This window comes from Anser anser, assembly GCF_964211835.1.
Source record: "Anser anser genome assembly, chromosome: 1".
NCBI classification, from domain to species: Eukaryota; Metazoa; Chordata; class Aves; order Anseriformes; family Anatidae; genus Anser; species Anser anser.
The window spans coordinates 176,214,047-176,227,246 of record NC_139720.1 but is presented as its reverse complement, the minus strand read 5'-3'; the positions used below and the strand labels follow the sequence as shown (position 1 = coordinate 176,227,246).

The following is a 13,200-nucleotide window of genomic DNA, read 5'->3' as shown; positions in this document are numbered from 1 at the left end:
CACAATTATTTGAATTTCATGTCAGTGAGATGGCAAATATGGTAATAATAACTTCTATCATGAGCCAGAGTCACAATTTTTATGGAAGAATTCATCAGAAATAGTTAAATTTGAATAAATTAGGAAAAAAAAAATGTCATAGATGTGATGGTGGAGTTGTAATAACCTCCAGCAGGTGGTCTACAGCAGGAACCAAGAGGCATGGAGGAAACTACTAAATTTCCATCCTCTTAAATAAGAAAAAAGCAAAAAAGAAAGTAGGGAAGAGGTATCTTGCAGACAGTTATCTTTTTGTTGAAATACTGCTGCCAGTGTTCAAACTTACTACCAGCAGTTGCAGTAAATGCAACTGGAGAGACCATGAGGAATGGGGAAAACGCCGTCTGTTAAAGAAATACTTTACATTTAAGTGGAATTATCTGATGTTAAATAGAATTTAGTGAAAGAAAATGTAGAAGCACTTTCTGCTTAGGCTAAAAATTACTGAGCAGATCACAAAAATACCTCTTGATGAGATCTTATAACACATTTCTCTAATTTCCCCTCATGCAAGAATGTATGACCTGACATCTGCTGGTGAAAAGATGAATGAGTGTGATTATAGGGTGTTCATAAGGTCATTAGTCATTTTTAAAAAGTGGTTGAAATATGGCTTACTTGTTAAGAGAAGGTAGACTCATACCACCGCTTCTGCCTAGGATTTGCATGTAACCCTTGATTATTAAGGGTGAATATCCAGCTGGTGAGTTACCCTGATATGGAGAGAAGAGCAATACGGCTGATTCCGTGCAGATCTCATTCAGATCTGCAGGGCCTATTGGGTCAGGCACAGTGCTGCATGATCACAACTACTCTGCCTCCAGGGTCAGCGCTAGTAAGTCCAAAGCAGTTTTAGCTACTTCTCCATGGCTGAATGATCAATTAATGACTCCTGCAAGCTGGAGCCTGCTCCTTATAGTGAACCATGAATCCTGGGGTGCATGTTTCAGAGGCAATTAGCTGGTCCTCAGCAGAACCAGCTGGGCTCATTTGCTCGGGCTCAGTCCCAGCACCCTGCTGAGCACCATACAGCTACCCTCATGTCTTTGCATTATTCCTCCCAGTGCTGTGAATTCCAGGAGGTTTATTAACTTCCTCAGCAGCACTTAGGGGGCACGCAGAGCCAGCTTGGATTTGGGGCTGCATGCCAGAAAACGTTGATCAGAGGGTGCTAGAGAGCACAGCATGGAGACTGAATCTGTTCTGTTCATAGCTCTGTCTCATGGTGGATGCTGAATAACTCCTGTGGTGATTCTTCTGTATCTCTACACTGTATTCCCTACAATTTATGTTTTGGGAGACTATGATTAGTTTGGATATCCAAGTTTTGTCATGTCCCAGGTAATGAAGTATTTGTCTGTAACACTTTGGGAGCTTACCTTACTGAAAGATGGAAGAGTGACTTTTTTCCTGTGTGGCTGAGTGTCCCACAGCAGTCTCAGCCCTAAAGTCTGAGATCAACTGGGAAATGACTGGATTATTTTAACTGTATGTAGGGCGTGCAACCCAATATTAAAAATAAAACATTTAACCCGATATTTAAGAAGTCCAGAGATTTTATCAAAGACTGAATACAGGAGAATCATTTCTGGGGTGAACAAAGTCATACATAACATGTAACCTGTTAACTAAAAGGTATAAATGAAGTGTCCCTCCTTTATCTTAGATACTCTGTTTTGTGCAAGAGGAGGCAAAAACTGAGGCACCTGGCTATGTCATCTAGACAGATGTTAATTTCTATCAGATACACGTGAGTATTTAGGCAAGCTACTGTATTAGCTATTGTATGACGAACCTGCATAAATCAAAGATCCCAAGACCAAGAAATGAAATTGTATCTTTCTGTTTATTTTTTACTTTTTCCTTACTTTATCTTAAGGAGTACTGCTTTCTTGTTATGCCAGTGTATTCATTCTATAAAGAACGAATGTGTTTGTAGAAAAACAGTTCTGATAACAGGCTGTGAAACCTTAAAATGAGTTCCCAGATTGGTCTTTTATGTTTGCAAGTGTTGCCAAAGTTACAGAAGTGGTGTTTTTTTTTCGTGTTTGTTTGTTTGTTCGTTTGTTGTTGTTTTTTGAGCAACTATTTTGCATAGAAACCTCTTGCATTAAACAATCCTGTTTGGTTTTTAGGTTATTGTTTGCAATAGGGGAAGTAAGAACAAGAGCAATAATAATTAACAATTACAACATTTAAGGCAAAGGGAAAACAGTAGTGAAACTGTAGTTCAAGTAGCCTACTTCGTCTCTGTTCTTCTTTAAGAATATTCAGCCCAAGGATAACTCCATGAAAGCAGTCGTTACAATTTAATTTTTTTTTTTTTAATTGACAGAATAAAATCCCTATTAGTATGGGAAAACTGGGAAGAAAAGAGTTATTTTAAAGTACAACACTAATTTCTTTCATAATGCAAGACCAGTGAAAAGCATTTCTTTTCTTGTCTCAGCTTCATAACTGATTCCTAGTTCTATTAATTTGGTAATAGGAACTGAAATAAATCACCACCAACTTGCTGATTTTATTCACACTATTTTTGATATGTTTCTTTTACTACCTCTGTTTAGTTTAATAAGTAATGAACTTTTAGTCTTAATATGTTTGTTAAGCCTTTGTATTTGTTGTCTAAATTACTTCTAATGTGTAAAAATGAAAACTTTACACACTAATTTGTTATTTCAAATGGCATCTGTTTTAACATGTCAAGACTGAAAGTAATATCAGCTGTAGTATTTGTGTACCAGTTATTTCTCATCCTTCAAATGAAAATGTTCAAAAAGAAAGGAACTGAGGGGAAGGAAACATCTGTCTGTTGAAAAGAGAAAAAGATTTCCGAGCAAATGAAGGGATCAGTAGACAGGATTAGTTAATATAAAGGGTTTGGGTTGAAATTTCCTCTGATGAAATATAGACAATATTTGGGGGGCTAGTGTATGACAGTGTTTGATTCATCACAGTGCAGTCTGAACTCTTATGTTGAAAAGTTTTCTCTCAGTTTTGAAAAGTTACTGCTTTGTTGGCTTCATTCTTCTACTTCTGTGAACCCTGAAATTTGTGTGTACAGAACTAGCCCCTGGTTGCTCACAGCCCTCAAAGTAGTCAAGACTATTAATGCCTTTTCCTCCCTTCTTCCTCCTCTCCATGATTCAGGAAGTGACGTATACTCAAGATTATTTTTTTTTCTGGATGGCTACCTTCCAGTTTACAGTGTTTTTATACAAAGGAACATTCTGATGAACTAGGTCTCAAGAGATGCTCCCGAGTCTGAAGGGTTTCAGTGCTATGTGCAGTTTGGATATTGAAGCTGGTGTGCACTGAAAATCTAAAAGTGGAAATGGACTTTTCCTGAAGAGTTAGCATAAGTTTGTTATCATTAACTTGGGCAGTAAGTATTAATGATAGCTATTGTTTGTGTATACCTCTGAGGAATTTGCCTTGATTTATTGTTTGCAGGGGGTTATGCATGCACAATTCCTTGCAGTTAGTGCCATTTGATGGCAGGCTCTGTGCATGGCTGTTGCTGTAAGGAATTATGTTTCACATTTTGGATTTAGAGAGGTTTTAGAGAATTGCCCAAGGCTTTTTAGTAACTCTCTTTATTACTAACACAAGTGAATCAGCTGTTAGCTGAGCTTTGCTAATTTGGACCAATAATTGCTACAACAGTGCTGTTTAGTACTTACTGGCACCTCCTGTAGTTTTGCCTTCAGTCATTTAGCAGCCCATGCACAAAGCATGGAAATGGTAGAAGCCTATTACTGAGCATAGCTGCCATCAATTCTCATGATGAGGAGTTTCCTCCAAAAGCAACTTCAGTTTCCTTCAGTAATGGCCTTTTGTTATTTTGTGTACTTGAGGTACTGCTGGTTCTATAAGAAATAAAACCTATGTCTGGCTGGTATTAGAGAGTATCAGACTTCTTTCAAAACTGGAGATTTCAGTAGGCTGAAGAAGTGTTTGAAAAGCCGAAGAGAATAACTGAATGACTGGAAAGTCAGGAGGAGGTCATTCAAGAAATGACCAGAAGAAAACCTCTTTCCTTTTCTGAAGAGGTATTTTAAGCATCTGTTTCTCTGTACACTTGAGTATTTTTCATTTTGTTTTCTCTCATCTAAGCTAAAGGTCAATCATTTAATGGTCTCTACAGAAGCTTTATCTGCCTTCACCTAACTCTAAATCCAGACAGTTAAAATAAGGTATCTGATAGTAGTTCCTTTGTATACAGAAGTGGTTGGGTCAGTTGTTATTATCTAGCAAACAATTGTAATTAAAGTCAAGTTGAAATGCAGGAAATGCAGACAACGCTACATTAACCAGTATTGCTACCCAGATCCAGAATGCAATCTTTTTTTAAAATTATTTTTTATTTTTTAAAGTAGCATTTGTCTGTAACTATGTATGGCTAATAACAGAAATTTATTCTAGGTCTCATTCATTTTGGATTATCCCTATATGTAAGATGAGCAATTGAAAGGACCTTGATAAAGGAATATAGTTAATTTGTCTGCTGTTTAAAGGAAGAGAGAAATGAGATCTAGTGATAAGCTAACGGTACCTAAGAGAAATGAATCTCTTAAGGAAGTGTGATCAGTGAGATTTTTATCTGTGGGGAGGAGAGAAATCTGAATTTGTTTATTCAGATTCCATTTGACTTTATCTGTGTTGATTAGTGAGACAAAAGCGTAGTTTTAAGTTTGTACACAGAAAAAAAATGCATTAATTTAACATAGGCTACATTTACAAATGCTAAACCAAGTCCCTCTGTTGGGCTGTAGGTTCATATTAATCTTTACTTGGTGGCTTGGGAATGGTAGGGATGATCCCTCCACAGAAGTAAAAAACCCTTTGTGAGTGACAGTGGGGAAAAAAAAAAGCTGAAAGGTTGCTAAGGCATTTCTTCTTGTCCTTAAGATTTTGTCGATATATTTTTTCTAAACAAAACCAGCTTAGAGGCAAGGTTATTGAAAAGCTTTTCCATGTATATATAAACAAATATATTTGTATGTGTATGCACACAAAAACACTGTATATTTACATTTAAGCAGCTCTGTTATTAGAAGAATAAATATGTTGCATTCTGTTGAACCTGATGACATTGCATCACAACTGGTTTTGTAGATACACTCCAATCACTCTCCTCCACCTCAAAATCCATGTGTTGAGTTAGGTCACTGTATTCTTTGAGTTTCTGGAGAGCAGCCCAAGACTGGGGTGCATATTTTCCTGTATCATGGAAACAAATAGAAAGGAAGGTGTTGAAATACCACCACTTGCTTATGACCTTGATCTGAGTTTGGCTCTGTGTCAAGAAGCATCGCAATGATCTCAGAACCACAGAATGGTTTGGGTTGCAAAGGACCCATAATGATCACTCGGTTCCAACCCCCTGCCATGGGCAGGGACACCTCCTACCAGACCAGGTTGCCCAAAGCCCCATCCAACCTGGCCTTGAACACTTCCAGGGATGGCGTTCATTTTACTCTTCAGATATCCAGCCCAGTCTAAACGCAATTTAAAAATAAATTCTCATCTTTTCTTTGTGTAATAAAATACCCAAATTACTAATTTGTTAGTCAAGGTTATTGCTTGGATCGATCCTCTTAAAATAAGGATATTTTTTACTCCATCCCCCACTTCAAATCCGTGGCTTTTTTGAAGGGTCAGGAACATTATCCAGTCTTTGATTAATAGCTACAGAATACATTTGATTTCTCCTTCCTTTGCATGCATTCAGTTGAAAAGATCTAAACCAATATACCTTTAGGAGACATAGGCAATAAAATATCCTTGTGAGATCATAGTTCTGTCAACTGCATTGGCTAAGCTAAAGTCCACAGGGGGAATTTTCTCTTTCCTTTAGTGTTTGTTAAAAATTCACAGTTGGCTTATACCACTCAGTTCTGTTTGGACAAAAATGGATAAATACGTCCAGGTAAAAAGAACAGAGTATTCTCAGTCTTTTGCCCACACGTGGAGCTAGGTGGCCCACTAAAGCTTTGGTCATGGGGGTGACTGCCTCAGAGGAACCAAATGGATTAATGCAAATCATTTAATCAAAGTAAATGAACAATTGCCAAAATGGTAAAATTTGCGTTTTCACCTAATATGGCTGTGAGCCATTCACCTAGAGATAAAGAGCTCTATATTCCCCTGAACCACTCTTGCATATATCTTTAATATCGTTCCTCTCTATAATACACTTCTACTCTATGCTATGTTTTATGAGTAAATCTTCCAGCCATGGGAATTTACAATTAAAATAACCTTCACACTGAGGACATTTCTGTTATTACCTCTGTCCCTTATTACTCTACTTCTGTGTAAACCTCTTAGATGTGAAATTGAAATGGTTAGTTTTACATGGTAAAACAAGGAAAATCTATTTCCATTTCCAAAAGATGAACCTTTCTGGTGTACTGACTGGGACTAAACTTGAGGGCGGTAAATTTTCAGGATGGTATGCAGGGAGTTAGCTATATGACTCATTAACATTAATTCCCATCTGTAAATAATTTTGAAATACTTTAACTAGCAGGGGAGCTATTTCATCTTTTATACCTAGCTGATTGTAAAAATGTATGTTGAAACCATCTGGCCTTAGTGTTTTGTTGGACTTAAGACTTTTAATAGCCAGTCTGATATCCTTCGCTGAATTGGGGTTTTCTAATCCCTAGCTCAATTCTCCTTCCAAACTAGGTAATACCGTGTTGCTAAGTTGCTTGTCAATCAATTCCTATCTCACCAATTGAGATGAAAAACAGTGTTGCTATAAAAACTTAGGAAGGCTTTGGGCCTAATTCTCATTCATGCTAAAGTTACTTTATACTACTCTGGTTGTTCATTTACTGAGTGTAAATGCAATTTACTGTCAGAGCAATATAAAGCGACTGTAACATAAATGAGAATCAGATCCCCTATGTTCAAGGCAGCTAACAGCTTCAAATTGCTGAGTGCTATTTTCCCACAGGAGCTAGTGTACCAGGATTCCAATGCATATAAAGAATGCAACAAGCCAATTAAAAATGAAGATATTAAATGAGAAATTGAATGGTTATTTCTGTTTAGGGCCAATTTTTCCAAACAATGGGACTGATTAAGCCTGGCTGTTACAAACATGCCAACGACATCTAAAGTTCAACCTTGCGTGAAACTTGGATGTTTGCCGCAGTACGTGCAATGAGTTCTCCATGTTACTGGGAGAAGGAGAACTGTGTTTCAGAGTTGTGTGCAGGTCTTCCCGACTTGCCTGATGGTGCTTCCTTCTCAGGGACAGTCAGCAGTTATTCACGAGTGATGTACAACAGGGTGAGTGGGAGGATAATGGCAAAAGTAACCTTGATAGTAAATTTATCAAACTATTGTTACCATGAATACCAAAACACACACTGCTGCCTCACTCCTTTTCCTGTTTCTGAAATCATGTGCTTTATTGCCTAAAGTCTTTTAAAAAAAAAAAGTTTTTGTTATAATGATGCATAATAACTATCAAGATCTAAACTGATGCTGGTCTGTAATACAGAAGACATTTGATGGCAGGTTGACTCTGGAGTGAGCTATCTCAGCTTAGACAGAGGTCAGTCACCCCCATGTTTTCTTACACCTCTGCTGCATCGGCCTGAATACCCAGAGAGCTAGCACTCTCACTTTGATGTGAAGTCTGTATTTCTTCCCTCACCCCTCCTCCTTTTCTTTTGTTCTGCTGAAAACATTTCAGCAACCCACGTGCTAATAAAGAGCTATTGCGGAAACCACAGACGCAAGTCTGACTTACTAATATGTGAATTCTTATCTGCCATTGTCCTCTGTGCTCTGTTTGCTGGCTCAGATTTATAAATCCTGTGCCTAGTCTTTTCTCACCTGCTGCTAATCAGCTGACTTCAATCCTACCTTCATCTTGCTGAAGAACACAGATAACATCTTGTACAAAGATCAGTGGCCTTCTGTGGTTGCTAAAAAAAACCTGGTTATCCGAGGGCCATGCTGAGGTGTGCATGTCATAGTGTAGATCCCTCATCTGCTACAGCAGCATTCTTAAGCAGACTGGTATTTTTGCAGTACGACTCGTGATAACTAGCTCTTGAGGCTGGAAAATCCATGCAGTTCCTCCTCTCCTGAGGGATAACTCCTGAAGAAGTAGACATGATGCTGTTGCACTAAGAAACATCTGCAGGCTTTGTGTCCATCTCTAAGTGACTTTTGCACTGTTCTAAGGGAAATTTATATCTAAAATTATTTTGCTAATTTTTAATTGAAAGCTAAAAATAGTTGTACTGCTCCTGTGTAAGTATACAATAAGCTTTATGGATGCTAATAAACAGAATCCTCTTCTTATTCGGTGGCATTGAAAATTGTGATTTCCACCAATGTACTTGAAAGTGGAATGTTTTCCTACTTCCCAGTTCAGATAAATCATTGCAAGTAGTAAAACATTTTTGAAATGTTGCTCGTGCTATCATAACTCCTTGTTTTGCTCTGAAAAAATCTGTATAAATGTTTTAGAGCAGAGTTGATCACCCTATATTATTTAGGCAGTTATGATTAGTTTTGCATATATTAAAACACTAAAACATTATTTAATGTTGCCAATGCAGGATTTACTAGTGCCATCTATTGTTGGAAAATGTAGACTTGTAACTGTTAATTTGCATATTCTATAGTAAAGTAACATTAAAAATTTAATATTTTACTGAGTTGTGTTACAAAATAAAATAGTTTATGTAATTGCATGTTTGGAATGTTTTCACTTTGCATTCTTTGAAATGTGTTTATCTTCAGAGAGAATATCTCTGGGTTTTATTTGCACTATAATCTTGCATTGGAGATCAAACTTTAAGTTTTGGACCCTTCAAAAAAGCTTGTAATAGTTTACAATAGGAGAGAAACCAAATTTTTACTTGCTGGGCACAGTTAATTTTGTGTGTAAGAGTACTCAAAAGTGCATGATAATTTGAGCCTGAGTGCCATATTCTGGGGCAGTGTTGTGGTGCAGAAGTCTCAGTTTCACTGTCAGTGACACTTAGGGCTGGATTTAGACCACTTCTTTTACTTTTTGTGACATTTAGGAAGTAAAGGCCTGGCCTGGAGGTGGGTAACTCCAAAAGACCTCAGGCGACCTAAACAAGCTTCCTACCTTTCACCACTGATTGAACATGACACCTCGGTGCCTCTGATGAGCCAAGTTGTACTACTGACTAGACAGAACAGAAGTAAAGAGACATTGATTTATCTGATTCTCATCATCCTTGGGAGCTGTTCCCTTGGGAGCTGCAGTCGAATTCTCTCTCAGTCTCATCATCCTTGGGAGTTAGTGGCTTTTTTTTTTTTTTTCCAAAGGGAAATGTGAGAGCTGTTTCCTGCCAGCCAGGGGAAGCAGAGGTGTTGGTGAAGCATGTCCAGTGCTCTGTGGTGTCCATATGCCAAGTCAAGTGGAAAATCCAAGTCTTGTTCACCTTTGGATACTCATGTCTCAGTATTATTTTCCTGTACTGCAACTGTTTGCTGTGGCTGCCACGCAGCCAGACTACACAGAAAAGACCTTTTGCAAAAGATGGATCAGGTGTACTCCAGGAGCGTTAAATTGCCTCCACAACTCTAAGATGCACGGCTCATCCCCTGGCTGTTTTGGGGCACTGTGGCTGCTGTTAATGTACAACAAATCAGAAGAAGCTGCCTACATCAACAGCTGCATTTGAGAGATGATGATGTGATCAAAACAGAAAGAATCCAGTCTACCTAAATTATTTTTACATCAGGCTAAAACTCAGATATATTCCAGAAAGCAATCCATTCTACCTTGGTCTAATCCTTTAGGCACTCAATTTTGGGGGATTGTGTTCCTGCCTGTCATTTCATGCCCTATTACAATGCCTGTGTAGAGAGGCATTCATTTGAACACCTAAATCCCTTAAATATACTCTGATTTTTAGATATGGTCAATCATGACTAATGCACCATTGTATAGGTATGCATACAAGATCATGTCAAAGAATGGACAAGCAAAGCTGAAATAAAGGTTTATGGTTAAGGCAGTCATTCTAGAGGAAACAGATCTCTGATTTCCAGACCAGATTCCTGAAAACCATATGCACTTTACATTAGACCGTGGTAGATTAAAAATACAAGCAACCTTGAGATAAAGGAATAAGCATTTGTGATTTGCCCATACGTTCTAGCAGAATACCCCGAACACTTCATGTTTTACTATTAGGAGCTTGGGTTTTGGTGATGTTCTTTTTTTTTTTTTTTTTTTTTTTTTTTTTTTTTTTTAAGAAACGTACTATTTCTTTATCTCTGACAGGAGTAATTATAGCAGTTACAATTAATCATGTAAGAAGGAATAGATTTATCACTGAATGATCAAGATAATGCTAACTGAGAAGTATTCCATTTATGCATGCATGGAATAATGGCTTCCTTATGACAAATTGGTATTGCTGTTTTGCCTGTAGCAAATCACTCCATAAGAAAAATATATCATTTAAATATAGATCTATTTACTTTTAAGTTACAAACTATATGCTTTGGCTTTAAATGAAATGCAAAATAACCCCTCACTGCCTCACAGATATATATATATATTTTCCTTCAATTTGTAATACACAAGCTATAACATTTTGGAAATAGCACTCCTCTGCCCCCCTCTCCCTGGTTTATAAGGAGAATAGAAAGACACGATTCAGTATAAGTGTAGCTTGAGAAGTTAAGCAGTTTCAGAATTGTTAGATTGTTTTTACTACTGAAATTGATTTTACAATCAGGTATGTCTGTGCTGTAATGCTGTTTATTTTATAAAAATTAATTTGAAATCCTCTTTTCCTGAATATGGTAGAAAGTAAGAAATGGAAGAGAGTTTCTTTGCATATCTTTTACCTGATACCATTTTACTCCAAGTTCTCTGGTTTGGGTTTGTCTGCCTTCTGCAGCAATTAATTCTACAGCTGTTTCCTGTGCTTTCAAATAGTTTCGTGTTCCTCCTCGTGTATACACATGCATGCGTAATAACATCAGCTTGGGACGTGTACTACCACTTAGTCTAAACTTTGAATGCAAGTTTCCATTGCTGTCTGCTGTTAGTAAAAACAACCAGAAATCTAACTGTTTCATTGTTTGGCTTGAATGAGATAGCTGGCTGCACTAACCCCACCAGCTGTTTAAAATTCAGAATCCTGTATCAGTTAAAGACAGGATAGTTATAAGCCATTCAGTTTCCAGTATAACAGTGAGTTGTGAAGAAAACATTTAATTTTAGCTTTGCAGTCAATATATTTAACTCCCTGAGTTTTTATGGTATTTGGGGCAGTGGGAGCAATAGGCTTGAATGTGTATAATACAGATTAATAATAATATTAGAGTTATGTCATGCCAAATGTTAGAAAGAAAAGGCTCATAGAGGCAAAAATAAATTCTTAAATTTGAAATATAAAGACAATAATGAAAGCTCTAATCCAAAAATCAGAGCCTTTTGGAATAAACTCTGCTACAAACTGTAACTTATTTTTTAATATCGTGATGAACTTTTGGACTTTAATTTCAATGTGTGTACTGCTATCATGAGTATAGAAGAACCATGTTTTAACAATATCTTAGAAACAGCCACATGCAATTTCAAAAGTATAAAACCCAATTGTTTTAATAATAACCAAAAAAAAAAAAAAAACACAAAAACTTGCATATTTTCAGTTGCCAGATTTGTTTAATGTTATTCTGAAATTGGATGAAAGTTTTTTGGAGACGATTCTTCACTCCAGACAAAACTAAAAATCTATTAAACTGCTTTATATATCTGATTGCTGAAATTATTATGTGTCACTAATTAAAACAGGTCACATATATGGTCAATAAGGAATTTCAATTTTATGGATGGAAGAGGTTTGTTTTTTTGTGGGAGAATGCAGGCACAAAGTCTTGTGTAATGGGCAGATGTTTGAAAAAGCAGTAACAAAGACAAAATTTAAAGGAATTACAGCTTCCACGTCTCATTTTTTGTGTGATAAAAATTTTATATACCTGCCACCTATACACTGTCTTGTCTCCAAGCCAGAAGAACAAGGTACAGATATATGGATCTTTTTCTGGTCATCTGGTGAGAATGGAATAGGATGGAGACACAAAATTCCACTGCAATTACTTTAAGAGCCTCAGACATCAAGTACAAGAAGAGATGTGAGATATGTCTGGGGAGAATCTGTCTTCGGAATAGCGAGAGGCAGCTGAGCAGTCACTTAAAAACTATTCAGATACGTGGACAATCCACTTGACTGAACACTGCAAGTGCTTCAGACCCATTAGAATCACTTCCAGATACTGTAAATATTTTGGAAGGTTTAAAGATACTTGAGCTAGGTGTTGTTGAAATGTCTAATATAACTCGTGATATTGCTCGTGTTTATAGCGACATAGCTTATATTAGTATCAAAGTTCAACCATATTGTGTTTTATATATTTGCTATAAAAAGCTAAGAGCAACATTTAAATTTATCACTATCTGATATGTTGAATTGTCAGAAATGTGGGTGAAGCTGTGTCTGCAACCACGCTTGATTTGAGGTGATAATGGCAGAGTGCCTGAGCTGCAGGAAGCTACAGAAGACTGCCTTAACCCTGCTTAGCAAGTGTGAAGCTCCAGCAATGTTTCAGGGACTTAAGGACAAGATATTATTGTGGTTATGTATTCACATCTTGATAAATGCTACCTTACATCTTATAGATTGAATGTGTACTGAGAGCACAAACTATTTTTAAAAAAATTATTCTGGGTAATGGTATTCATTTCTACCCAAGCCCTGTAATGGAATATGAGAAATGAGGAAAACTACTGAGGATAACCTTTGGGAAATTAAAAAATTATAGGGTTTAGAATAGAGATAAGATGTATCTTTTGCTGGAGTGTCCAGTTTTACAAAAGTGGCAAAGGAAATCTGTCATGGGCTTAGCTCGAGAATACAAACATTCCTGCACATATTTTTGATAACTGTGATCTTTTCAAAGGATTCATTTGATTAAAAAGCCTCCAGAGATGATGCACTGGTGTGGCAGGTTAACCCTGACTGAGAGCCAAACGCCCACCCAGCTGCTCTCACACTCTCCCTCCTCAGTGCGACACAGGGAGAATGAAAAAGCTCCTGGATCAAGAAATTGTGAGATCACTCACTAATTACCTTC

General features: G+C 37.1%; 1 long non-coding RNA gene across 1 annotated transcript; it reads left to right on the top strand.

Annotated features, from left to right (window-relative positions):
• Nucleotides 1–884: 884 nt before the first annotated feature.
• On the top strand, nt 885–12,831 carry LOC310886094. Its single transcript, XR_014575171.1, has 3 exons — nt 885–1,380; nt 1,706–1,789; nt 9,373–12,831. It is a non-coding gene; the product is annotated as an uncharacterized lncRNA (long non-coding RNA).
• Nucleotides 12,832–13,200: the final 369 nt, after the last annotated feature.